The sequence below is a fragment of the Melozone crissalis genome, unplaced genomic scaffold (genome assembly GCF_028551555.1).
Source record: "Melozone crissalis strain CALT ecotype California unplaced genomic scaffold, PUWL_Pcris_2 ptg000168l_1, whole genome shotgun sequence".
NCBI lineage: Eukaryota > Metazoa > Chordata > Aves > Passeriformes > Passerellidae > Melozone > Melozone crissalis.
Genome location: NW_026535937.1, coordinates 588,336 through 615,013, shown reverse-complemented (window position 1 = coordinate 615,013; position 26,678 = coordinate 588,336).

Genomic DNA, 26,678 nt, shown 5'->3' with positions numbered 1-26,678 from the left:
GTTTTGCAAGAAGAGAAAGAAAGTTGTCCAAAACAGATTGCAATCAAATGTTCAAGTGAATAGAAAAGGCAGGAGAGTGGTCAGGTACTGTTTTCTCTGAGTTGGCAAGCTGCGCACACAATCGCAGTGTCGTACAGCTTGTTTCATCACCTTTGCGAAGCTGTCGCTCTCTCCGGCTCCCGGAGACGAAGAAGCTGCTTCTTCGCGCATAGACGATTCTGCCGCTCACAGTGCTCTGCGGTGTGCGCCTTCTGCCGAAAGACGCCCGGGAGCGGTGCTTAGCTCTGCAGAGCACCGTACCTTCGTCTTTAGCCTCTCTTCTCGTCTACATCTTAGCAAAAAGCTTTTCCACTCTGTCTGGCAAGGAGAAACTGTGCCAGCACAAAAAACATCTCCCATCGTGTTCTAGAGGCTGCACGGAGGTCTGCCGAGTGTTTTGCAAGAAGAGAAAGAAAGTTGTCCAAAACAGCTTGCAATCGAATGTTCATGTGAATAGAAAAGGCAGGAGAGTGGTCAGGTACTGTTTTCTCTCAGTTGGCAAGCTGCGCACACAATCGCAGTGTCGAACAGCTTGTTTCATCGCATTTGCGAAGCTGCCGCTCTCTCCGGCTCCCGGAGACGAAGAAGCTGCTTCTTCGCGCAAAGACGATTCTGCCGCTCACAGTGCTCTGCGGTGTGCGCCTTCTGCCGAAAGAGGACCGGGAGCTGTGCTTAGCTCTGCAGAGCACCGTACCTTCGTCTTTAGCCTCTCTTCTCGTCTACATCTTAGCAAAAAGCTTTTCCACTCTGTCTGGCAAGGAGAAACTGTGCCAGCACAAAAAACATCTCCCATCGTGTTCTAGAGGCTGCACGGAGGTCTGCCGAGTACTTTGCAAGAAGAGAAAGAAAGTTGTCCAAAACAACTTGCAATCGAATGTTCATGTGAATAGAAAAGGCAGGAGAGTGGTCAGGTACTGTTTTCTCTCAGTTGGCAAGCTGCGCACACAATCGCAGTGTTGTACAGCTTGTTTCATCACCTTTGCGAAGTTGCCGCTCTCTCCGGCTCCCGGAGACGAAGAAGCTGCTTCTTCGCGCAAAGACGATTCTGCCGCTCACAGTGCTCTGCGGTGTGCGCCTTCTGCCGAAAGAGGCCCGGGAGCTGTGCTTAGCTCTGCAGAGCACCGTACCTTCGTCTTTAGCCTCTCTTCTCGTCTACATCTTAGCAAAAAGCTTTTCCACTCTGTCTGGCAAGGAGAAACTGTGCCAGCACAGAAAACATCTCCCATCCTGTTCTAGAGGCTGCACGGAGGTCTGCCGAGTGTTTTGCAAGAAGAGAAAGAAAGTTGTCCAAAACAGCTTGCAATCGAATGTTCATGTGAATAGAAAAGGCAGGAGAGTGGTCAGGTACTGTTTTCTCTCAGTTGGCAAGCTGCGCACACAATCGCAGTGTTGTACAGCTTGTTTCATCACCTTTGCGAAGTTGCCGCTCTCTCCGGCTCCTGGAGACGAAGAAGCTGCTTTTTCGCCCAAAGACGATTCTGCCGCTCACTGTGCTCTGCAGTGTGTGTCTTCTGCCGAAAGAGGCCCGGGAGCGGTGCTTAGCTCTGCAGAGCACCAAAGCTGCTTCTTTAGCCTCTCTTCTCGTCTACATCTTAGCAAAAAGCTTTTCCACTCTGTCTGGCAAGGAGAAACTGTGCCAGCACAAAAAACATCTCCCATCGTGTTCTAGAGGCGGCACGGAGGTCTGCCGAGTGTTTTGCAAGAAGAGAAAGAAAGTTGTCCAAAACAGCTTGCAATCGAATGTTCATGTGATTACAAAAGGCAGGAGAGTCGTCAGGTACTGTTTTCTCTCAGTTGGCAAGCTGCGCACACAATCGCAGTGTTGTACAGCTTGTTTCATCACCTTTGCGAAGTTGCCGCTCTCTCCGGCTCCCGGAGACGAAGAAGCTGCTTCTTCGCGCAAAGACGATTCTGCCGCTCACAGTGCTCTGCGGTGTGCGCCTTCTGCCGAAAGAGGTCCGGGAGCGGTGCTTAGCTCTGCAGAGCACCGTACCTTCGTCTTTAGCCTCTCTTCTCGTCTACATCTTAGCAAAAAGCTTTTCCACTCTGTCTGGCAAGGAGAAACTGTGCCAGCACAGAAAACATCTCCCATCGTGTTCTAGAGGCTGCACGCAGGTCTGCCGAGTGTTTTGCAAGAAGAGAAAGAAAGTTGTCCAAAACAGCTTGCAATCGAATGTTCATGTGAATAGAAAAGGCAGGAGAGTGGTCAGGTACTGTTTTCTCTCAGTTGGCAAGCTGCGCACACAATCGCAGTGTTGTACAGCTTGTTTCATCACCTTTGCGAAGTTGCCGCTCTCTCCGGCTCCCGGAGACGAAGAAGCTGCTTCTTCGCGCAAAGACGATTCTGCCGCTCATAGTGCTCTGCAGTGTATGTCTTCTGCCGAAAGAGGCCCGGGAGCGGTGCTTAGCTCTGCAGAGCACCGTACCTTCGTCTTTAGCCTCTCTTCTCGTCTACATCTTAGCAAAAAGCTTTTCCACTCTGTCTGCCAAGGAGAAACTGTGCCAGCACAGAAAACATCTCCCATCGTGTTCTAGAAGCTGCACGGAGGTCTGCCGAGTGTTTTGCAAGAAGAGAAAGAAAGTTGTCCAAAACAGCTTGCAATCGAATGTTCATGTGATTACAAAAGGCAGGAGAGTGGTCAGGTACTGTTTTCTCTCAGTTGGCAAGCTGCGCACACAATCGCAGTGTTGTACAGCTTGTTTCATCACCTTTGCGAAGTTGCCGCTCTCTCCGGCTCCCGGGGACGAAGAAGCTGCTTCTTCGCGCAAAGACGATTCTGCCGCTCACAGTGCTCTGCGGTGTGCGCCTTCTGCCGAAAGAGGCCCGGGAGCTGTGCTTAGCTCTGCAGAGCACCGTACCTTCGTCTTTAGCCTCTCTTCTCGTCTACATCTTAGCAAAAAGCTTTTCCACTCTGTCTGGCAAGGAGAAACTGTGCCAGCACAGAAAACATCTCCCATCGTGTTCTAGAGGCTGCACGGAGGTCTGCCGAGTGTTTTGCAAGAAGAGAAAGAAAGTTGTCCAAAACAGCTTGCAATCGAATGTTCATGTGAAGAGAAAAGGCAGGAGAGTGGTCAGGTACTGTTTTCTCTCAGTTGGCAAGCTGCGCACACAATCGCAGTGTTGTACAGCTTGTTTCATCACCTTTGCGAAGTTGCCGCTCTCTCCGGCTCCTGGAGACGAAGAAGCTGCTTTTTCGCCCAAAGACGATTCTGCCGCTCACTGTGCTCTGCAGTGTGTGTCTTCTGCCGAAAGAGGCCGGGGAGCGGTGCTTAGCTCTGCAGAGCACCATACCTGCTTCTTTAGCCTCTCTTCTCGTCTACATCTTAGCAAAAAGCTTTTCCACTCTGTCTGGCAAGGAGAAACTGTGCCAGCACAAAAAACATCTCCCATCGTGTTCTAGAGGCGGCACGGAGGTCTGCCGAGTGTTTTGCAAGAAGAGAAAGAAAGTTGTCCAAAACAGCTTGCAATCGAATGTTCATGTGATTACAAAAGGCAGGAGAGTGGTCAGGTACTGTTTTCTCTCAGTTGGCAAGCTGCGCACACAATCGCAGTGTTGTACAGCTTGTTTCATCACCTTTGCGAAGTTGCCGCTCTCTCCGGCTCCCGGAGACGAAGAAGCTGCTTCTTCGCGCAAAGACGATTCTGCCGCTCACAGTGCTCTGCGGTGTGCGCCTTCTGCCGAAAGAGGTCCGGGAGCGGTGCTTAGCTCTGCAGAGCACCGTACCTTCGTCTTTAGCCTCTCTTCTCGTCTACATCTTAGCAAAAAGCTTTTCCACTCTGTCTGGCAAGGAGAAACTGTGCCAGCACAGAAAACATCTCCCATCGTGTTCTAGAGGCTGCACGGAGGTCTGCCGAGTGTTTTGCAAAAAGAGAAAGAAAGTTGTCCAAAACAGCTTGCAATCGAATGTTCATGTGAATAGAAAAGGCAGGAGAGTGGTCAGGTACTGTTTTCTCTCAGTTGGCAAGCTGCGCACACAATCGCAGTGTTGTACAGCTTGTTTCATCACCTTTGCGAAGTTGCCGCTCTCTCCGGCTCCCGGAGACGAAGAAGCTGCTTCTTCGCGCAAAGACGATTCTGCCGCTCATAGTGCTCTGCAGTGTATGTCTTCTGCCGAAAGAGGCCCGGGAGCGGTGCTTAGCTCTGCAGAGCACCGTACCTTCGTCTTTAGCCTCTCTTCTCGTCTACATCTTAGCAAAAAGCTTTTCCACTCTGTCTGCCAAGGAGAAACTGTGCCAGCACAAAAAACATCTCCCATCGTGTTCTAGAAGCTGCACGGAGGTCTGCCGAGTGTTTTGCAAGAAGAGAAAGAAAGTTGTCCAAAACAGCTTGCAATCGAATGTTCATGTGATTACAAAAGGCAGGAGAGTGGTCAGGTACTGTTTTCTCTCAGTTGGCAAGCTGCGCACACAATCGCAGTGTTGTACAGCTTGTTTCATCACCTTTGCGAAGTTGCCGCTCTCTCCGGCTCCCGGAGACGAAGAAGCTGCTTCTTCGCGCAAAGACGATTCTGCCGCTCACAGTGCTCTGCGGTGTGCGCCTTCTGCCGAAAGACGCCCGGGAGCGGTGCTTAGCTCTGCAGAGCACCGTACCTTCGTCTTTAGCCTCTCTTCTCGTCTACATCTTAGCAAAAAGCTTTTCCACTCTGTCTGGCAAGGAGAAACTGTGCCAGCACAAAAAACATCTCCCATCGTGTTCTAGAGGCTGCACGGAGGTCTGCCGAGTGTTTTGCAAGAAGAGAAAGAAAGTTGTCCAAAACAGCTTGCAATCGAATGTTCATGTGAATAGAAAAGGCAGGAGAGTGGTCAGGTACTGTTTTCTCTCAGTTGGCAAGCTAAGCACACAATCGCAGTGTTGTACAGCTTGTTTCATCACCTTTGCGAAGTTGTCGCTCTCTCCGGCTCCCGGAGACGAAGAAGCTGCTTCTTCGCGCAAAGACGATTCTGCCGCTCACAGTGCTCTGCGGTGTGCGCCTTCTGCCGAAAGACGCCCGGGAGCTGTGCTTAGCTCTGCAGAGCACCGTACCTTCGTCTTTAGCCTCTCTTCTCGTCTACATCTTAGCAAAAAGCTTTTCCACTCTGTCTGGCAAGGAGAAACTGTGCCAGCACAAAAAACATCTCCCATCGTGTTCTAGAGGCTGCACGGAGGTCTGCCGAGTGTTTTGCAAGAAGAGAAAGAAAGTTGTCCAAAACAGCTTGCAATCGAATGTTCATGTGAATAGAAAATGCAGGAGAGTGGCCAGGTACTGTTTTCTCTCAGTTGGCAAGCTGCGCACACAATCGCAGTGTTGTACAGCTTGTTTCATCACCTTTCGAAGTTGCCGCTCTCTCCGGCTCCCGGAGACGAAGAAGCTGCTTCTTCGCGCAAAGACGATTCTGCCGCTCACAGTGCTCTGCGGTGTGCGCCTTCTGCCGAAAGACGCCCGGGAGCGGTGCTTAGCTCTGCAGAGCACCGTACCTTCGTCTTTAGCCTCTCTTCTCGTCTACATCTTAGCAAAAAGCTTTTCCACTCTGTCTGGCAAGGAGAAACTGTGCCAGCACAAAAAACATCTCCCATCGTGTTCTAGAGGCTGCACGGAGGTCTGCCGAGTGTTTTGCAAGAAGAGAAAGAAAGTTGTCCAAAACAGCTTGCAATCGAATGTTCAAGTGAATAGAAAAGGCAGGAGAGTGGTCAGGTACTGTTTTCTCTCAGTTGGCAAGCTGCGCACACAATCGCAGTGTCGTACAGCTTGTTTCATCACCTTTGCGAAGCTGCTGCTCTCTCCTGCTCCCGGAGACGAAGAAGCTGCTTCTTCGCGCAAAGACGATTCTGCCGCTCACAGTGCTCTGCGGTGTACGCCTTCTGCCGAAAGAGGCCCGGGAGCTGTGCTTAGCTCTGCAGAGCACCGTACCTTCGTCTTTAGCCTCTCTTCTCGTCTACATCTTAGCAAAAAGCTTTTCCACTCTGTCTGGAGAGGAGAAACTGTGCCAGCACAGAAAACATCTCCCATCGTGTTCTAGAGGCTGCACGGAGGTCTGCCGAGTGTTTTGCAAGAAGAGAAAGAAAGTTGTCCAAAACAGCTTGCAATCGAATGTTCATGTGTATAGAAAAGGCAGGAGAGTGGTCAGGTACTGTTTTCTCTCAGTTGGCAAGCTGCGCACACAATCGCAGTGTTGTACAGCTTGTTTCATCACCTTTGCGAAGTTGCCGCTCTCTCCGGCTCCCGGAGACGAAGAAGCTGCTTTTTCGCCCAAAGACGATTCTGCCGCTCACTGTGCTCTGCAGTGTGTGTCTTCTGCCGAAAGAGGCCCGGGAGCGGTGCTTAGCTCTGCAGAGCACCATACCTGCTTCTTTAGCCTCTCTTCTCGTCTACATCTTAGCAAAAAGCTTTTCCACTCTGTCTGGCAAGGAGAAACTGTGCCAGCACAAAAAACATCTCCCATCGTGTTCTAGAGGCGGCACGGAGGTCTGCCGAGTGTTTTGCAAGAAGAGAAAGAAAGTTGTCCAAAACAGCTTGCAATCGAATGTTCATGTGTATAGAAAAGGCAGGAGAGTGGTCAGGTACTGTTTTCTCTCAGTTGGCAAGCTGCGCACACAATCGCAGTGTTGTACAGCTTGTTTCATCACCTTTGCGAAGTTGCCGCTCTCTCCGGCTCCCGGAGACGAAGAAGCTGCTTCTTCGCGCAAAGACGATTCTGCCGCTCACAGTGCTCTGCGGTGTGCGCCTTCTGCTGAAAGACGCCCGGGAGCGGTGCTTAGCTCTGCAGAGCACCGTACCTTCGTCTTTAGCCTCTCTTCTCGTCTACATCTTAGCAAAAAGCTTTTCCACTCTGTCTGGCAAGGAGAAACTGTGCCAGCACAGAAAACATCTCCCATCGTGTTCTAGAGGCTGCACGCAGGTCTGCCGAGTGTTTTGCAAGAAGAGAAAGAAAGTTGTCCAAAACAGCTTGCAATCGAATGTTCATGTGAATAGAAAAGGCAGGAGAGTGGTCAGGTACTGTTTTCTCTCACTTGGCAAGCTGCGCACACAATCGCAGTGTTGTACAGCTTGTTTCATCACCTTTGCGAAGTTGCCGCTCTCTCCGGCTCCCGGAGACGAAGAAGCTGCTTCTTCGCGCAAAGACGATTCTGCCGCTCACAGTGCTCTGCGGTGTGCGCCTTCTGCCGAAAGAGGCCCGGGAGCTGTGCTTAGCTCTGCAGAGCACCGTACCTTCGTCTTTAGCCTCTCTTCTCGTCTACATCTTAGCAAAAAGCTTTTCCACTCTGTCTGGCAAGGAGAAACTGTGCCAGCACAGAAAACATCTCCCATCGTGTTCTAGAGGCTGCACGCAGGTCTGCCGAGTGTTTTGCAAGAAGAGAAAGAAAGTTGTCCAAAATAGCTTGCAATCGAATGTTCATGTGAAGAGAAAAGGCAGGAGAGTGGTCAGGTACTGTTTTCTCTCAGTTGGCAAGCTGCGCACACAATCGCAGTGTTGTACAGCTTGTTTCATCACCTTTGCGAAGTTGCCGCTCTCTCCGGCTCCTGGAGACGAAGAAGCTGCTTTTTCGCCCAAAGACGATTCTGCCGCTCACTGTGCTCTGCAGTGTGTGTCTTCTGCCGAAAGAGGCCGGGGAGCGGTGCTTAGCTCTGCAGAGCACCATACCTGCTTCTTTAGCCTCTCTTCTCGTCTACATCTTAGCAAAAAGCTTTTCCACTCTGTCTGGCAAGGAGAAACTGTGCCAGCACAAAAAACATCTCCCATCGTGTTCTAGAGGCGGCACGGAGGTCTGCCGAGTGTTTTGCAAGAAGAGAAAGAAAGTTGTCCAAAACAGCTTGCAATCGAATGTTCATGTGATTACAAAAGGCAGGAGAGTGGTCAGGTACTGTTTTCTCTCAGTTGGCAAGCTGCGCACACAATCGCAGTGTTGTACAGCTTGTTTCATCACCTTTGCGAAGTTGCCGCTCTCTCCGGCTCCCGGAGACGAAGAAGCTGCTTCTTCGCGCAAAGACGATTCTGCCGCTCACAGTGCTCTGCGGTGTGCGCCTTCTGCCGAAAGAGGTCCGGGAGCGGTGCTTAGCTCTGCAGAGCACCGTACCTTCGTCTTTAGCCTCTCTTCTCGTCTACATCTTAGCAAAAAGCTTTTCCACTCTGTCTGGCAAGGAGAAACTGTGCCAGCACAGAAAACATCTCCCATCGTGTTCTAGAGGCTGCACGGAGGTCTGCCGAGTGTTTTGCAAAAAGAGAAAGAAAGTTGTCCAAAACAGCTTGCAATCGAATGTTCATGTGAATAGAAAAGGCAGGAGAGTGGTCAGGTACTGTTTTCTCTCAGTTGGCAAGCTGCGCACACAATCGCAGTGTTGTACAGCTTGTTTCATCACCTTTGCGAAGTTGCCGCTCTCTCCGGCTCCCGGAGACGAAGAAGCTGCTTCTTCGCGCAAAGACGATTCTGCCGCTCATAGTGCTCTGCAGTGTATGTCTTCTGCCGAAAGAGGCCCGGGAGCGGTGCTTAGCTCTGCAGAGCACCGTACCTTCGTCTTTAGCCTCTCTTCTCGTCTACATCTTAGCAAAAAGCTTTTCCACTCTGTCTGCCAAGGAGAAACTGTGCCAGCACAGAAAACATCTCCCATCGTGTTCTAGAAGCTGCACGGAGGTCTGCCGAGTGTTTTGCAAGAAGAGAAAGAAAGTTGTCCAAAACAGCTTGCAATCGAATGTTCATGTGATTACAAAAGGCAGGAGAGTGGTCAGGTACTGTTTTCTCTCAGTTGGCAAGCTGCGCACACAATCGCAGTGTTGTACAGCTTGTTTCATCACCTTTGCGAAGTTGCCGCTCTCTCCGGCTCCCGGAGACGAAGAAGCTGCTTCTTCGCGCAAAGACGATTCTGCCGCTCACAGTGCTCTGCGGTGTGCGCCTTCTGCCGAAAGAGGCCCGGGAGCGGTGCTTAGCTCTGCAGAGCACCGTACCTTCGTCTTTAGCCTCTCTTGTCATCTACATCTTAGCAAAAAGCTTTTCCACTCTGTCTGGCAAGGAGAAACTGTGCCAGCACAAAAAACATCTCCCATCGTGTTCTAGAGGCTGCACGGAGGTCTGCCGAGTGTTTTGCAAGAAGAGAAAGAAAGTTGTCCAAAACAGCTTGCAATCGAATGTTCATGTGAATAGAAAAGGCAGGAGAGTGGTCAGGTACTGTTTTCTCTCAGTTGGCAAGCTAAGCACACAATCGCAGTGTTGTACAGCTTGTTTCATCACCTTTGCGAAGTTGTCGCTCTCTCCGGCTCCCGGAGACGAAGAAGCTGCTTCTTCGCGCAAAGACGATTCTGCCGCTCACAGTGCTCTGCGGTGTGCGCCTTCTGCCGAAAGACGCCCGGGAGCGGTGCTTAGCTCTGCAGAGCACCGTACCTTCGTCTTTAGCCTCTCTTCTCGTCTACATCTTAGCAAAAAGCTTTTCCACTCTGTCTGGCAAGGAGAAACTGTGCCAGCACAAAAAACATCTCCCATCGTGTTCTAGAGGCTGCACGGAGGTCTGCCGAGTGTTTTGCAAGAAGAGAAAGAAAGTTGTCCAAAACAGCTTGCAATCGAATGTTGAAGTGAATAGAAAAGGCAGGAGAGTGGTCAGGTACTGTTTTCTCTCAGTTGGCAAGCTGCGCACACAATCGCAGTGTCGTACAGCTTGTTTCATCACCTTTGCGAAGCTGCTGCTCTCTCCTGCTCCCGGAGACGAAGAAGCTGCTTCTTCGCGCAAAGACGATTCTGCCGCTCACAGTGCTCTGCGGTGTACGCCTTCTGCCGAAAGAGGCCCGGGAGCTGTGCTTAGCTCTGCAGAGCACCGTACCTTCGTCTTTAGCCTCTCTTCTCGTCTACATCTTAGCAAAAAGCTTTTCCACTCTGTCTGGCAAGGAGAAACTGTGCCAGCACAGAAAACATCTCCCATCGTGTTCTAGAGGCTGCACGGAGGTCTGCCGAGTGTTTTGCAAGAAGAGAAAGAAAGTTGTCCAAAACAGCTTGCAATCGAATATTCATGTGTATAGAAAAGGCAGGAGAGTGGTCAGGTACTGTTTTCTCTCACTTGGCAAGCTGCGCACACAATCGCAGTGTTGTACAGCTTGTTTCATCACCTTTGCGAAGTTGCCGCTCTCTCCGGCTCCCGGAGACGAAGAAGCTGCTTTTTCGCCCAAAGACGATTCTGCCGCTCACTGTGCTCTGCAGTGTGTGTCTTCTGCCGAAAGAGGCCCGGGAGCGGTGCTTAGCTCTGCAGAGCACCATACCTGCTTCTTTAGCCTCTCTTCTCGTCTACATCTTAGCAAAAAGCTTTTCCACTCTGTCTGGCAAGGAGAAACTGTGCCAGCACAAAAAACATCTCCCATCGTGTTCTAGAGGCGGCACGGAGGTCTGCCGAGTGTTTTGCAAGAAGAGAAAGAAAGTTGTCCAAAACAGCTTGCAATCGAATGTTCATGTGTATAGAAAAGGCAGGAGAGTGGTCAGGTACTGTTTTCTCTCAGTTGGCAAGCTGCGCACACAATCGCAGTGTTGTACGGCTTGTTTCATCACCTTTGCGAAGTTGCCGCTCTCTCCGGCTCCCGGAGACGAAGAAGCTGCTTCTTCGCGCAAAGACGATTCTGCCGCTCACTCTGCTCTGCGGTGTGCGTCTTCTGCCGAAAGAGGCCCGGGAGCGGTGCTTAGCTCTGCAGAGCACCGTACCTTCGTCTTTAGCTTCTCTTCTCGTCTACATCTTAGCAAAAAGCTTTTCCACTCTGTCTGGCAAGGAGAAACTGTGCCAGCACAGAAAACATCTCCCATCGTGTTCTAGAAGCTGCACGGAGGTCTGCCGAGTGTTTTGCAAGAAGAGAAAGAAAGTTGTCCAAAACAGCTTGCAATCGAATGTTCATATGAATAGAAAATGCAGGAGAGTGGTCAGGTACTGTTTTCTCTCAGTTGGCAAGCTGCGCACACAATCGCAGTGTTGTACAGCTTGTTTCATCACCTTTGCGAAGTTGCCGCTCTCTCCGGCTCCCGGAGACGAAGAAGCTGCTTCTTCGCGCAAAGACCATTCTGCCGCTCACAGTGCTCTGCAGTGTGTTTCTTCTGCCGAAAGAGGCCCGGGAGCGGTGCTTTGCTCTGCAGAGCACCGTACCTTCGTCTTTAGCCTCTCTTCTCGTCTACATCTTAGCAAAAAGCTTTTCCACTCTGTCTGGCAAGGAGAAACTGTGCCAGCACAGAAAACATCTCCCATCGTGTTCTAGAGGCTGCACGGAGGTCTGCCGAGTGTTTTGCAAGAAGAGAAAGAAAGTTGTCCAAAACAGCTTGCAATCGAATGTTCATGTGAATAGAAAAGGCAGGAGAGTGGTCAGGTACTGTTTTCTCTCAGTTGGCAAGCTAAGCACACAATCGCAGTGTTGTACAGCTTGTTTCATCACCTTTGCGAAGTTGCCGCTCTCTCCGGCTCCCGGAGACGAAGAAGCTGCTTCTTCGCGCAAAGACGATTCTGCCGCTCACAGTGCTCTGCGGTGTGCGCCTTCTGCCGAAAGAGGCCCGGGAGCGGTGCTTAGCTCTGCAGAGCACCGTACCTTCGTCTTTAGCCTCTCTTCTCGTCTACATCTTAGCAAAAAGCTTTTCCACTCTGTCTGGCAAGGAGAAACTGTGCCAGCACAGAAAACATCTCCCATCGTGTTCTAGAGGCTGCACGGAGGTCTGCCGAGTGTTTTGCAAGAAGAGAAAGAAAGTTGTCCAAAACAGCTTGCAATCAAATGTTCAAGTGAATAGAAAAGGCAGGAGAGTGGTGAGGTACTGTTTTCTCTCAGTTGGCAAGCTGCGCACAAAATCGCAGTGTTGTACAGCTTGTTTCATCACCTTTGCGAAGTTGCCGCTCTCTCCGGCTCCCGGAGACGAAGAAGCTGCTTTTTCGCCCAAAGACGATTCTGCCGCTCACTGTGCTCTGCAGTGTGTGTCTTCTGCCGAAAGAGGCCCGGGAGCGGTGCTTAGCTCTGCAGAGCACCATACCTGCTTCTTTAGCCTCTCTTCTCGTCTACATCTTAGCAAAAAGCTTTTCCACTCTGTCTGGCAAGGAGAAACTGTGCCAGCACAAAAAACATCTCCCATCGTGTTCTAGAGGCGGCACGGAGGTCTGCCGAGTGTTTTGCAAGAAGAGAAAGAAAGTTGTCCAAAACAGCTTGCAATCGAATGTTCATGTGATTACAAAAGGCAGGAGAGTCGTCAGGTACTGTTTTCTCTCAGTTGGCAAGCTGCGCACACAATCGCAGTGTTGTACAGCTTGTTTCATCACCTTTGCGAAGTTGCCGCTCTCTCCGGCTCCCGGAGACGAAGAAGCTGCTTCTTCGCGCAAAGACGATTCTGCCGCTCACTCTGCTCTGCGGTGTGCGCCTTCTGCCGAAAGACGCCCGGGAGCGGTGCTTAGCTCTGCAGAGCACCGTACCTTCGTCTTTAGCCTCTCTTCTCGTCTACATCTTAGCAAAAAGCTTTTCCACTCTGTCTGGCAAGGAGAAACTGTGCCAGCACAAAAAACATCTCCCATCGTGTTCTAGAGGCTGCACGGAGGTCTGCCGAGTGTTTTGCAAAAAGAGAAAGAAAGTTGTCCAAAACAGCTTGCAATCGAATGTTCATGTGAATAGAAAAGGCAGGAGAGTGGTCAGGTACTGTTTTCTCTCAGTTGGCAAGCTGCCCACACAATCGCAGTGTTGTACAGCTTGTTTCATCACCTTTGCGAAGTTGTCGCTCTCTCCGGCTCCCGGAGACGAAGAAGCTGCTTCTTCGCGCAAAGACGATTCTGCCGCTCACAGTGCTCTGCGGTGTGCGCCTTCTGCCGAAAGAGGTCCGGGAGCGGTGCTTAGCTCTGCAGAGCACCGTACCTTCGTCTTTAGCCTCTCTTCTCGTCTACATCTTAGCAAAAAGCTTTTCCACTCTGTCTGGCAAGGAGAAACTGTGCCAGCACAGAAAACATCTCCCATCGTGTTCTAGAGGCTGCACGGAGGTCTGCCGAGTGTTTTGCAAGAAGAGAAAGAAAGTTGTCCAAAACAGCTTGCAATCGAATGTTCATGTGTATAGAAAAGGCAGGAGAGTGGTGAGGTACTGTTTTCTCTCAGTTGGCAAGCTGCCCACACAATCGCAGTGTTGTACAGCTTGTTTCATCACCTTTGCGAAGTTGCCGCTCTCTCCGGCTCCCGGAGACGAAGAAGCTGCTTCTTCGCGCAAAGACGATTCTGCCGCTCACAGTGCTCTGCAGTGTGTTTCTTCTGCCGAAAGAGGCCCGGGAGCGGTGCTTAGCTCTGCAGAGCACCGTACCTTCGTCTTTAGCCTCTCTTCTCGTCTACATCTTAGCAAAAAGCTTTTCCACTCTGTCTGGCAAGGAGAAACTGTGCCAGCACAGAAAACATCTCCCATCGTGTTCTAGAGGCTGCACGCAGGTCTGCCGAGTGTTTTGCAAGAAGAGAAAGAAAGTTGTCCAAAACAGCTTGCAATCGAATGTTCATGTGAATAGAAAAGGCAGGAGAGTGGTCAGGTACTGTTTTCTCTCAGTTGGCAAGCTAAGCACACAATCGCAGTGTTGTACAGCTTGTTTCATCACCTTTGCGAAGTTGCCGCTCTCTCCGGCTCCCGGAGACGAAGAAGCTGCTTCTTCGCGCAAAGACGATTCTGCCGCTCACAGTGCTCTGCGGTGTGCGCCTTCTGCCGAAAGAGGCCCGGGAGCGGTGCTTAGCTCTGCAGAGCACCGTACCTTCGTCTTTAGCCTCTCTTCTCGTCTACATCTTAGCAAAAAGCTTTTCCACTCTGTCTGGCAAGGAGAAACTTTGCCAGCACAGAAAACATCTCCCATCGTGTTCTAGAGGCTGCACGGAGGTCTGCCGAGTGTTTTGCAAGAAGAGAAAGAAAGTTGTCCAAAACAGATTGCAATCAAATGTTCAAGTGAATAGAAAAGGCAGGAGAGTGGTCAGGTACTGTTTTCTCTGAGTTGGCAAGCTGCGCACACAATCGCAGTGTCGTACAGCTTGTTTCATCACCTTTGCGAAGCTGTCGCTCTCTCCGGCTCCCGGAGACGAAGAAGCTGCTTCTTCGCGCATAGACGATTCTGCCGCTCACAGTGCTATGCGGTGTGCGCCTTCTGCCGAAAGAGGCCCGGGAGCTGTGCTTAGCTCTGCAGAGCACCATACCTGCTTCTTTAGCCTCTCTTCTCGTCTACATCTTAGCAAAAATCTTTTCCACTCTGTCTGGCCAAGAAAAACTGTGCCAGCACAGAAAACATCTCCCATCGTCTTCTAGAGGCTGCACGGAGGTCTGCCGAGTGTTTTGCAAGAAGAGAAAGAAAGTTGTCCAAAACAGCTTGCAATCGAATGTTCATATGAATAGAAAATGCAGGAGAGTGGTCAGGTACTGTTTTCTCTCAGTTGGCAAGCTGCGCACACAATCGCAGTGTTGTACAGCTTGTTTCATCACCTTTGCGAAGTTGCCGCTCTCTCCGGCTCCCGGAGACGAAGAAGCTGCTTCTTCGCGCAAAGACCATTCTGCCGCTCACAGTGCTCTGCGGTGTGCGCCTTCTGCCGAAAGAGGCCCGGGAGCGGTGCTTAGCTCTGCAGAGCACCGTACCTTCGTCTTTAGCCTCTCTTCTCGTCTACATCTTAGCAAAAAGCTTTTCCACTCTGTCTGGCAAGGAGAAACTGTGCCAGCACAGAAAACATCTCCCATCGTGTTCTAGAGGCTGCACGGAGGTCTGCCGAGTGTTTTGCAAGAAGAGAAAGAAAGTTGTCCAAAACAGCTTGCAATCAAATGTTCAAGTGAATAGAAAAGGCAGGAGAGTGGTGAGGTACTGTTTTCTCTCAGTTGGCAAGCTGTGCACACAATCGCAGTGTTGTACAGCTTGTTTCATCACCTTTGCGAAGTTGCCGCTCTCTCCGGCTCCCGGAGACGAAGAAGCTGCTTTTTCGCCCAAAGACGATTCTGCCGCTCACTGTGCTCTGCAGTGTGTGTCTTCTGCCGAAAGAGGCCCGGGAGCGGTGCTTAGCTCTGCAGAGCACCATACCTGCTTCTTTAGCCTCTCTTCTCGTCTACATCTTAGCAAAAAGCTTTTCCACTCTGTCTGGCAAGGAGAAACTGTGCCAGCACAAAAAACATCTCCCATCGTGTTCTAGAGGCGGCACGGAGGTCTGCCGAGTGTTTTGCAAGAAGAGAAAGAAAGTTGTCCAAAACAGCTTGCAATCGAATGTTCATGTGATTACAAAAGGCAGGAGAGTCGTCAGGTACTGTTTTCTCTCAGTTGGCAAGCTGCGCACACAATCGCAGTGTTGTACAGCTTGTTTCATCACCTTTGCGAAGTTGCCGCTCTCTCCGGCTCCCGGAGACGAAGAAGCTGCTTCTTCGCGCAAAGACGATTCTGCCGCTCACTCTGCTCTGCGGTGTGCGCCTTCTGCCGAAAGACGCCCGGGAGCGGTGCTTAGCTCTGCAGAGCACCGTACCTTCGTCTTTAGCCTCTCTTCTCGTCTACATCTTAGCAAAAAGCTTTTCCACTCTGTCTGGCAAGGAGAAACTGTGCCAGCACAAAAAACATCTCCCATCGTGTTCTAGAGGCTGCACGGAGGTCTGCCGAGTGTTTTGCAAAAAGAGAAAGAAAGTTGTCCAAAACAGCTTGCAATCGAATGTTCATGTGAATAGAAAAGGCAGGAGAGTGGTCAGGTACTGTTTTCTCTCAGTTGGCAAGCTGCCCACACAATCGCAGTGTTGTACAGCTTGTTTCATCACCTTTGCGAAGTTGTCGCTCTCTCCGGCTCCCGGAGACGAAGAAGCTGCTTCTTCGCGCAAAGACGATTCTGCCGCTCACAGTGCTCTGCGGTGTGCGCCTTCTGCCGAAAGAGGTCCGGGAGCGGTGCTTAGCTCTGCAGAGCACCGTACCTTCGTCTTTAGCCTCTCTTCTCGTCTACATCTTAGCAAAAAGCTTTTCCACTCTGTCTGGCAAGGAGAAACTGTGCCAGCACAGAAAACATCTCCCATCGTGTTCTAGAGGCTGCACGCAGGTCTGCCGAGTGTTTTGCAAGAAGAGAAAGAAAGTTGTCCAAAACAGCTTGCAATCGAATGTTCATGTGTATAGAAAAGGCAGGAGAGTGGTGAGGTACTGTTTTCTCTCAGTTGGCAAGCTGCCCACACAATCGCAGTGTTGTACAGCTTGTTTCATCACCTTTGCGAAGTTGCCGCTCTCTCCGGCTCCCGGAGACGAAGAAGCTGCTTCTTCGCGCAAAGACGATTCTGCCGCTCACAGTGCTCTGCAGTGTGTTTCTTCTGCCGAAAGAGGCCCGGGAGCGGTGCTTAGCTCTGCAGAGCACCGTACCTTCGTCTTTAGCCTCTCTTCTCGTCTACATCTTAGCAAAAAGCTTTTCCACTCTGTCTGGCAAGGAGAAACTGTGCCAGCACAGAAAACATCTCCCATCGTGTTCTAGAGGCTGCACGCAGGTCTGCCGAGTGTTTTGCAAGAAGAGAAAGAAAGTTGTCCAAAACAGGTTGCAATCGAATGTTCATGTGAATAGAAAAGGCAGGAGAGTGGTCAGGTACTGTTTTCTCTCAGTTGGCAAGCTGCGCACACAATCGCAGTGTTGTACAGCTTGTTTCATCACCTTTGCGAAGTTGCCGCTCTCTCCGGCTCCCGGAGACGAAGAAGCTGCTTCTTCGCGCAAAGACGATTCTGCCGCTCACAGTGCTCTGCGGTGTGCGCCTTCTGCCGAAAGAGGCCCGGGAGCGGTGCTTAGCTCTGCAGAGCACCGTACCTTCGTCTTTAGCCTCTCTTCTCGTCTACATCTTAGCAAAAAGCTTTTCCACTCTGTCTGGCAAGGAGAAACTTTGCCAGCACAGAAAACATCTCCCATCGTGTTCTAGAGGCTGCACGGAGGTCTGCCGAGTGTTTTGCAAGAAGAGAAAGAAAGTTGTCCAAAACAGATTGCAATCAAATGTTCAAGTGAATAGAAAAGGCAGGAGAGTGGTCAGGTACTGTTTTCTCTGAGTTGGCAAGCTGCGCACACAATCGCAGTGTCGTACAGCTTGTTTCATCACCTTTGCGAAGCTGTCGCTCTCTCCGGCTCCCGGAGACGAAGAAGCTGCTTCTTCGCGCATAGACCATTCTGCCGCTCACAGTGCTCTGCGGTGTGCGCCTTCTGCCGAAAGAGGCCCGGGAGCTGTGCTTAGCTCTGCAGAGCACCATACCTGCTTCTTTAGCCTCTCTTCTCGTCTACATCTTAGCAAAAACCTTTTCCACTCTGTCTGGCCAAGAAAAACTGTGCCAGCACAGAAAACATCTCCCATCGTCTTCTAGAGGCTGCACGGAGGTCTGCTGAGTGTTTTGCAAGAAGAGAAAGAAAGTTGTCCAAAACAGCTTGCAATCGAATGTTCATGTGAATAGAAAAGGCAGGAGAGTGGTCAGGTACTGTTTTCTCTCAGTTGGCAAACTGCGCACACAATCGCAGTGTTGTACAGCTTGTTTCATCACCTTTGCGAAGTTGCCGCTCTCTCCGGCTCCCGGAGACGAAGAAGCTGCTTCTTCGCGCAAAGACGATTCTGCCGCTCACAGTGCTCTGCGGTGTGCGCCTTCTGCCGAAAGAGGCCCGGGAGCGGTGCTTAGCTCTGCAGAGCACCGTACCTTCGTCTTTAGCCTCTCTTCTCGTCTACATCTTAGCAAAAAGCTTTTCCACTCTGTCTGGCAAGGAGAAACTGTGCCAGCACAAAAAACATCTCCCATCGTGTTCTAGAGGCGGCACGGAGGTCTGCCGAGTGTTTTGCAAGAAGAGAAAGAAAGTTGTCCAAAACAGCTTGCAATCGAATGTTCATGCGATTACAAAAGGCAGGAGAGTCGTCAGGTACTGTTTTCTCTCAGTTGGCAAGCTGCGCACACAATCGCAGTGTTGTACAGCTTGTTTCATCACCTTTGCGAAGTTGCCGCTCTCTCCGGCTCCCGGAGACGAAGAAGCTGCTTCTTCGCGCAAAGACGATTCTGCCGCTCACTCTGCTCTGCGGTGTGCGCCTTCTGCCGAAAGACGCCCGGGAGCGGTGCTTAGCTCTGCAGAGCACCGTACCTTCGTCTTTAGCCTCTCTTCTCGTCTACATCTTAGCAAAAAGCTTTTCCACTCTGTCTGGCAAGGAGAAACTGTGCCAGCACAGAAAACATCTCCCATCGTGTTCTAGAGGCTGCACGGAGGTCTGCCGAGTGTTTTGCAAGAAGAGAAAGAAAGTTGTCCAAAACAGCTTGCAATCGAATGTTCATGTGAATAGAAAAGGCAGGAGAGTGGTCAGGTACTGTTTTCTCTCAGTTGGCAAGCTGCGCACACAATCGCAGTGTTGTACAGCTTGTTTCATCACCTTTGCGAAGTTGCCGCTCTCTCCGGCTCCCGGAGACGAAGAAGCTGCTTCTTCGCGCAAAGACGATTCTGCCGCTCACAGTGCTCTGCGGTGTGCGCCTTCTGCCGAAAGAGGTCCGGGAGCGGTGCTTAGCTCTGAAGAGCACCGTACCTTCGTCTTTAGCCTCTCTTCTCGTCTACATCTTAGCAAAAAGCTTTTCCACTCTGTCTGGCAAGGAGAAACTGTGCCAGCACAAAAAACATCTCCCATCGTGTTCTAGAGGCTGCACGGAGGTCTGCCGAGTGTTTTGCAAGAAGAGAAAGAAAGTTGTCCAAAACAGCTTGCAATCGAATGTTCAAGTGAATAGAAAAGGCAGGAGAGTGGTCAGGTACTGTTTTCTCTCAGTTGGCAAGCTGCGCACACAATCGCAGTGTCGTACAGCTTGTTTCATCACCTTTGCGAAGCTGCCGCTCTCTCCTGCTCCCGGAGACGAAGAAGCTGCTTCTTCGCGCAAAGACGATTCTGCCGCTCACAGTGCTCTGCGGTGTACGCCTTCTGCCGAAAGAGGCCCGGGAGCGGTGCTTAGCTCTGCAGAGCACCGTACCTTCGTGTTTAGCCTCTCTTCTCGTCTACATCTTAGCAAAAAGCTTTTCCACTCTGTCTGGCAAGGAGAAACTGTGCCAGCACAGAAAACATCTCCCATCGTGTTCTAGAGGCTGCACGGAGGTCTGCCGAGTGTTTTGCAAGAAGAGAAAGAAAGTTGTCCAAAACAGCTTGCAATCGAATGTTCATGTGTATAGAAAAGGCAGGAGAGTGGTCAGGTACTGTTTTCTCTCAGTTGGCAAGCTGCGCACACAATCGCAGTGTTGTACAGCTTGTTTCATCACCTTTGCGAAGTTGCCGCTCTCTCCGGCTCCCGGAGACGAAGAAGCTGCTTTTTCGCCCAAAGACGATTCTGCCGCTCACTGTGCTCTGCAGTGTGTGTCTTCTGCCGAAAGAGGCCCGGGAGCGGTGCTTAGCTCAGCAGAGCACCATACCTGCTTCTTTAGCCTCTCTTCTCGTCTACATCTTAGCAAAAAGCTTTTCCACTCTGTCTGGCAAGGAGAAACTGTGCCAGCACAAAAAACATCTCCCATCGTGTTCTAGAGGCGGCACGGAGGTCTGCCGAGTGTTTTGCAAGAAGAGAAAGAAAGTTGTCCAAAACAGCTTGCAATCGAATGTTCATGTGATTACAAAAGGCAGGAGAGTCGTCAGGTACTGTTTTCTCTCAGTTGGCAAGCTGCGCACACAATCGCAGTGTTGTACAGCTTGTTTCATCACCTTTGCGAAGTTGCCGCTCTCTCCGGCTCCCGGAGACGAAGAAGCTGCTTCTTCGCGCAAAGACGATTCTGCCGCTCACAGTGCTCTGCGGTGTGCGCCTTCTGCCGAAAGAGGCCCGGGAGCGGTGCTTAGCTCTGCAGAGCACCATACCTGCTTCTTTAGCCTCTCTTCTCGTCTACATCTTAGCAAAAAGCTTTTCCACTCTGTCTGGCAAGGAGAAACTGTGCCAGCACAAAAAACATCTCCCATCGTGTTCTAGAGGCTGCACGGAGGTCTGCCGAGTGTTTTGCAAGAAGAGAAAGAAAGTTGTCCAAAACAGCTTGCAATCGAATGTTCATGTGAATAGAAAAGGCAGCAGAGTGGTCAGGTACTGTTTTCTCTCACTTGGCAAGCTGCCCACACAATCGCAGTGTTGTACAGCTTGTTTCATCACCTTTGCGAAGTTGCCGCTCTCTCCGGCTCCCGGAGACGAAGAAGCTACTTCTTCGCGCAAAGACGATTCTGCCGCTCACAGTGCTCTGCGGTGTGCGCCTTCTGCCGAAAGACGCCCGGGAGCGGTACTTAGCTCTGCAGAGCACCGTACCTTCGTCTTTAGCCTCTCTTCTCGTCTACATCTTAGCAAAAAGCTTTTCCACTCTGTCTGGCAAGGAGAAACTGTGCCAGCACAAAAAACATCTCCCATCGTGTTCTAGAGGCTGCACGGAGGTCTGCCGAGTGTTTTGCAAGAAGAGAAAGAAAGTTGTCCAAAACAGCTTGCAATCGAATGTTCATGTGAATAGAAAATGCAGGAGAGTGGTCAGGTACTGTTTTCTCTCAGTTGGCAAGCTGCGCACACAATCGCAGTGTTGTACAGCTTGTTTCATCACCTTTGCGAAGTTGCCGCTCTCTCCGGCTCCCGGAGACGAAGAAGCTGCTTCTTCGCGCAAAGACGATTCTGCCGCTCACAGTGCTCTGCGGTGTGCGCCTTCTGCCGAAAGACGCCCGGGAGCGGTGCTTAGCTCTGCAGAGCACCGTACCTTCGTCTTTAGCCTCTCTTCTCGTCTACATCTTAGCAAAAAGCTTTTCCACTCTGTCTGGCAAGGAGAAACTGTGCCAGCACAAAAAACATCTCCCATCGTGTTCTAGAGGCTGCACGGAGGTCTGCCGAGTGTTTTGCAAGAAGAGAAAGAAAGTTGTCCAAAACAGCTTGCAATCGAATGTTCAAGTGAATAGAAAAGGCAGGAGAGTGGTCAGGTACTGTTTTCTCTCAGTTGGCAAGCTAAGCACACAATCGCAGTGTCGTACAGCTTGTTTCATCACCTTTGCGAAGCTGCCGCTCTCTCCTGCTCCCGGAGACGAAGAAGCTGCTTCTTCGCGCAAAGACGATTCTGCCGCTCACAGTGCTCTGCGGTGTACGCCTTCTGCCGAAAGAGGCCCGGGAGCTGTGCTTAGCTCTGCAGAGCACCGTACCTTCGTCTTTAGCCTCTCTTCTCGTCTACATCTTAGCAAAAAGCTTTTCCACTCTGTCTGGCAAGGAGAAACTGTGCCAGCACAGAAAACATCTCCCATCGTGTTCTAGAGGCTGCACGGAGGTCTGCCGAGTGTTTTGCAAGAAGAGAAAGAAAGTTGTCCAAAACAGCTTGCAATCGAATGTTCATGTGTATAGAAAAGGCAGGAGAGTGGTCAGGTACTGTTTTCTCTCAGTTGGCAAGCTGCGCACACAATCGCAGTGTTGTACAGCTTGTTTCATCACCTTTGCGAAGCTGCCGCTCTCTCCGGCTCCCGGAGACGAAGAAGCTGCTTTTTCGCCCAAAGACGATTCTGCCGCTCACTGTGCTCTGCAGTGTGTGTCTTCTGCCGAAAGAGGCCCGGGAGCGGTGCTTAGCTCTGCAGAGCACCATACCTGCTTCTTTAGCCTCTCTTCTCGTCTACATCTTAGCAAAAAGCTTTTCCACTCTGTCTGGCAAGGAGAAACTGTGCCAGCACAAAAAACATCTCCCATCGTGTTCTAGAGGCGGCACGGAGGTCTGCCGAGTGTTTTGCAAGAAGAGAAAGAAAGTTGTCCAAAACAGCTTGCAATCGAATGTTCATGTGATTACAAAAGGCAGGAGAGTCGTCAGGTACTGTTTTCTCTCAGTTGGCAAGCTGCGCACACAATCGCAGTGTTGTACAGTTTGTTTCATCACCTTTGCGAAGTTGCCGCTCTCTCCGGCTCCCGGAGACGAAGAAGCTGCTTCTTCGCGCAAAGACGATTCTGCCGCTCATAGTGCTCTGCAGTGTATGACTTCTGCCGAAAGAGGCCCGGGAGCGGTGCTTAGCTCTGCAGAGCACCGTACCTTCGTCTTTAGCCTCTCTTCTCGTCTACATCTTAGCAAAAAGCTTTTCCACTCTGTCTGGCAAGGAGAAACTGTGCCAGCACAGAAAACATCTCCCATCGTGTTCTAGAAGCTGCACGGAGGTCTGCCGAGTGTTTTGCAAGAAGAGAAAGAAAGTTGTCCAAAACAGCTTGCAATCGAATGTTCATATGAATAGAAAAGGCAGGAGAGTGGTCAGGTACTGTTTTCTCTCAGTTGGCAAGCTGCGCACACAATCGCAGTGTTGTACAGCTTGTTTCATCACCTTTGCGAAGTTGCCGCTCTCTCCGGCTCCCGGAGACGAAGAAGCTGCTTCTTCGCGCAAAGACGATTCTGCCGCTCACAGTGCTCTGCAGTGTGTTTCTTCTGCCGAAAGAGGCCCGGGAGCGGTGCTTAGCTCTGCAGAGCACCGTACCTTCGTCTTTAGCCTCTCTTCTCGTCTACATCTTAGCAAAAAGCTTTTCCACTCTGTCTGGCAAGGAGAAACTGTGCCAGCACAGAAAACATCTCCCATCGTGTTCTAGAGGCTGCACGGAGGTCTGCCGAGTGTTTTGCAAGAAGAGAAAGAAAGTTGTCCAAAACAGCTTGCAATCGAATGTTCATGTGAATAGAAAAGGCAGGAGAGTGGTCAGGTACTGTTTTCTCTCAGTTGGCAAGCTAAGCACACAATCGCAGTGTTGTACAGCTTGTTTCATCACCTTTGCGAAGTTGCCGCTCTCTCCGGCTCCCGGAGACGAAGAAGCTGCTTCTTCGCGCAAAGACGATTCTGCCGCTCACAGTGCTCTGCGGTGTGCGCCTTCTGCCGAAAGAGGCCCGGGAGCGGTGCTTAGCTCTGCAGAGCACCGTACCTTCGTCTTTAGCCTCTCTTCTCGTCTACATCTTAGCAAAAAGCTTTTCCACTCTGTCTGGCAAGGAGAAACTGTGCCAGCACAAAAAACATCTCCCATCGTGTTCTAGAGGCTGCACGGAGGTCTGCCGAGTGTTTTGCAAGAAGAGAAAGAAAGTTGTCCAAAACAGCTTGCAATCAAATGTTCAAGTGAATAGAAAAGGCAGGAGAGTGGTGAGGTACTGTTTTCTCTCACTTGGCAAGCTGCGCACACAATCGCAGTGTTGTACAGCTTGTTTCATCACCTTTGCGAAGTTGCCGCTCTCTCCGGCTCCCGGAGACGAAGAAGCTGCTTCTTCGCGCAAAGACGATTCTGCCGCTCACAGTGCTCTGCGGTGTGCGCCTTCTGCCGAAAGAGGTCCGGGAGCGGTGCTTAGCTCTGCAGAGCACCATACCTGCTTCTTTAGCCTCTCTTCTCGTCTACATCTTAGCAAAAAGCTTTTCCACTCTGTCTGGCAAGGAGAAACTGTGCCGGCACAAAAAACATCTCCCATCGTGTTCTAGAGGCGGCACGGAGGTCTGCCGAGTGTTTTGCAAGAAGAGAAAGAAAGTTGTCCAAAACAGCTTGCAATCGAATGTTCATGTGATTACAAAAGGCAGGAGAGTCGTCAGGTACTGTTTTCTCTCAGTTGGCAAGCTGCGCACACAATCGCAGTGTTGTACAGCTTGTTTCATCACCTTTGCGAAGTTGCCGCTCTCTCCGGCTCCCGGAGACGAAGAAGCTGCTTCTTCGCGCAAAGACGATTCTGCCGCTCACAGTGCTCTGCAGTGTGTTTCTTCTGCCGAAAGAGGCCCGGGAGCGGTGCTTAGCTCTGCAGAGCACCGTACCTTCGTCTTTAGCCTCTCTTCTCGTCTACATCTTAGCAAAAAGCTTTTCCACTCTGTCTGGCAAGGAGAAACTGTGCCAGCACAGAAAACATCTCCCATCGTGTTCTAGAGGCTGCACGCAGGTCTGCCGAGTGTTTTGCAAGAAGAGAAAGAAAGTTGTCCAAAACAGCTTGCAATCGAATGTTCATGTGAATAGAAAAGGCAGGAGAGTGGTCAGGTACTGTTTTCTCTCAGTTGGCAAGCTAAGCACACAATCGCAGTGTTGTACAGCTTGTTTCATCACCTTTGCGAAGTTGCCGCTCTCTCCGGCTCCCGGAGACGAAGAAGCTGCTTCTTCGCGCAAAGACGATTCTGCCGCTCACAGTGCTCTGCGGTGTGCGCCTTCTGCCGAAAGAGGCCCGGGAGCGGTGCTTAGCTCTGCAGAGCACCGTACCTTCGTCTTTAGCCTCTCTTCTCGTCTACATCTTAGCAAAAAGCTTTTCCACTCTGTCTGGCAAGGAGAAACTTTGCCAGCACAGAAAACATCTCCCATCGTGTTCTAGAGGCTGCACGGAGGTCTGCCGAGTGTTTTGCAAGAAGAGAAAGAAAGTTGTCCAAAACAGATTGCAATCAAATGTTCAAGTGAATAGAAAAGGCAGGAGAGTGGTCAGGTACTGTTTTCTCTGAGTTGGCAAGCTGCGCACACAATCGCAGTGTCGTACAGCTTGTTTCATCACCTTTGCGAAGCTGTCGCTCTCTCCGGCTCCCGGAGACGAAGAAGCTGCTTCTTCGCGCATAGACGATTCTGCCGCTCACAGTGCTATGCGGTGTGCGCCTTCTGCCGAAAGAGGCCCGGGAGCTGTGCTTAGCTCTGCAGAGCACCATACCTGCTTCTTTAGCCTCTCTTCTCGTCTACATCTTAGCAAAAATCTTTTCCACTCTGTCTGGCCAAGAAAAACTGTGCCAGCACAGAAAACATCTCCCATCGTCTTCTAGAGGCTGCACGGAGGTCTGCCGAGTGTTTTGCAAGAAGAGAAAGAAAGTTGTCCAAAACAGCTTGCAATCGAATGTTCATATGAATAGAAAATGCAGGAGAGTGGTCAGGTACTGTTTTCTCTCAGTTGGCAAGCTGCGCACACAATCGCAGTGTTGTACAGCTTGTTTCATCACCTTTGCGAAGTTGCCGCTCTCTCCGGCTCCCGGAGACGAAGAAGCTGCTTCTTCGCGCAAAGACCATTCTGCCGCTCACAGTGCTCTGCGGTGTGCGCCTTCTGCCGAAAGAGGCCCGGGAGCGGTGCTTAGCTCTGCAGAGCACCGTACCTTCGTCTTTAGCCTCTCTTCTCGTCTACATCTTAGCAAAAAGCTTTTCCACTCTGTCTGGCAAGGAGAAACTGTGCCAGCACAGAAAACATCTCCCATCGTGTTCTAGAGGCTGCACGGAGGTCTGCCGAGTGTTTTGCAAGAAGAGAAAGAAAGTTGTCCAAAACAGCTTGCAATCAAATGTTCAAGTGAATAGAAAAGGCAGGAGAGTGGTGAGGTACTGTTTTCTCTCAGTTGGCAAGCTGCGCACACAATCGCAGTGTTGTACAGCTTGTTTCATCACCTTTGCGAAGTTGCCGCTCTCTCCGGCTCCCGGAGACGAAGAAGCTGCTTTTTCGCCCAAAGACGATTCTGCCGCTCACTGTGCTCTGCAGTGTGTGTCTTCTGCCGAAAGAGGCCCGGGAGCGGTGCTTAGCTCTGCAGAGCACCATACCTGCTTCTTTAGCCTCTCTTCTCGTCTACATCTTAGCAAAAAGCTTTTCCACTCTGTCTGGCAAGGAGAAACTGTGCCAGCACAAAAAACATCTCCCATCGTGTTCTAGAGGCGGCACGGAGGTCTGCCGAGTGTTTTGCAAGAAGAGAAAGAAAGTTGTCCAAAACAGCTTGCAATCGAATGTTCATGTGATTACAAAAGGCAGGAGAGTCGTCAGGTACTGTTTTCTCTCAGTTGGCAAGCTGCGCACACAATCGCAGTGTTGTACAGCTTGTTTCATCACCTTTGCGAAGTTGCCGCTCTCTCCGGCTCCCGGAGACGAAGAAGCTGCTTCTTCGCGCAAAGACGATTCTGCCGCTCACTCTGCTCTGCGGTGTGCGCCTTCTGCCGAAAGACGCCCGGGAGCGGTGCTTAGCTCTGCAGAGCACCGTACCTTCGTCTTTAGCCTCTCTTCTCGTCTACATCTTAGCAAAAAGCTTTTCCACTCTGTCTGGCAAGGAGAAACTGTGCCAGCACAAAAAACATCTCCCATCGTGTTCTAGAGGCTGCACGGAGGTCTGCCGAGTGTTTTGCAAGAAGAGAAAGAAAGTTGTCCAAAACAGCTTGCAATCGAATGTTCATGTGAATAGAAAATGCAGGAGAGTGGTCAGGTACTGTTTTCTCTCAGTTGGCAAACTGCGCACACAATCGCAGTGTTGTACAGCTTGTTTCATCACCTTTGCGAAGTTGCCGCTCTCTCCGGCTCCCGGAGACGAAGAAGCTGCTTCTTCGCGCAAAGACGATTCTGCCGCTCACAGTGCTCTGCGGTGTGCGCCTTCTGCCGAAAGACGCCCGGGAGCGGTGCTTAGCTCTGCAGAGCACCGTACCTTCGTCTTTAGCCTCTCTTCTCGTCTACATCTTAGCAAAAAGCTTTTCCACTCTGTCTGGCAAGGAGAAACTGTGCCAGCACAAAAAACATCTCCCATCGTGTTCTAGAGGCTGCACGGAGGTCTGCCGAGTGTTTTGCAAGAAGAGAAAGAAAGTTGTCCAAAACAGCTTGCAATCGAATGTTCAAGTGAATAGAAAAGGCAGGAGAGTGGTCAGGTACTGTTTTCTCTCAGTTGGCAAGCTAAGCACACAATCGCAGTGTCGTACAGCTTGTTTCATCACCTTTGCGAAGCTGCCGCTCTCTCCTGCTCCCGGAGACGAAGAAGCTGCTTCTTCGCGCAAAGACGATTCTGCCGCTCACAGTGCTCTGCGGTGTACGCCTTCTGCCGAAAGAGGCC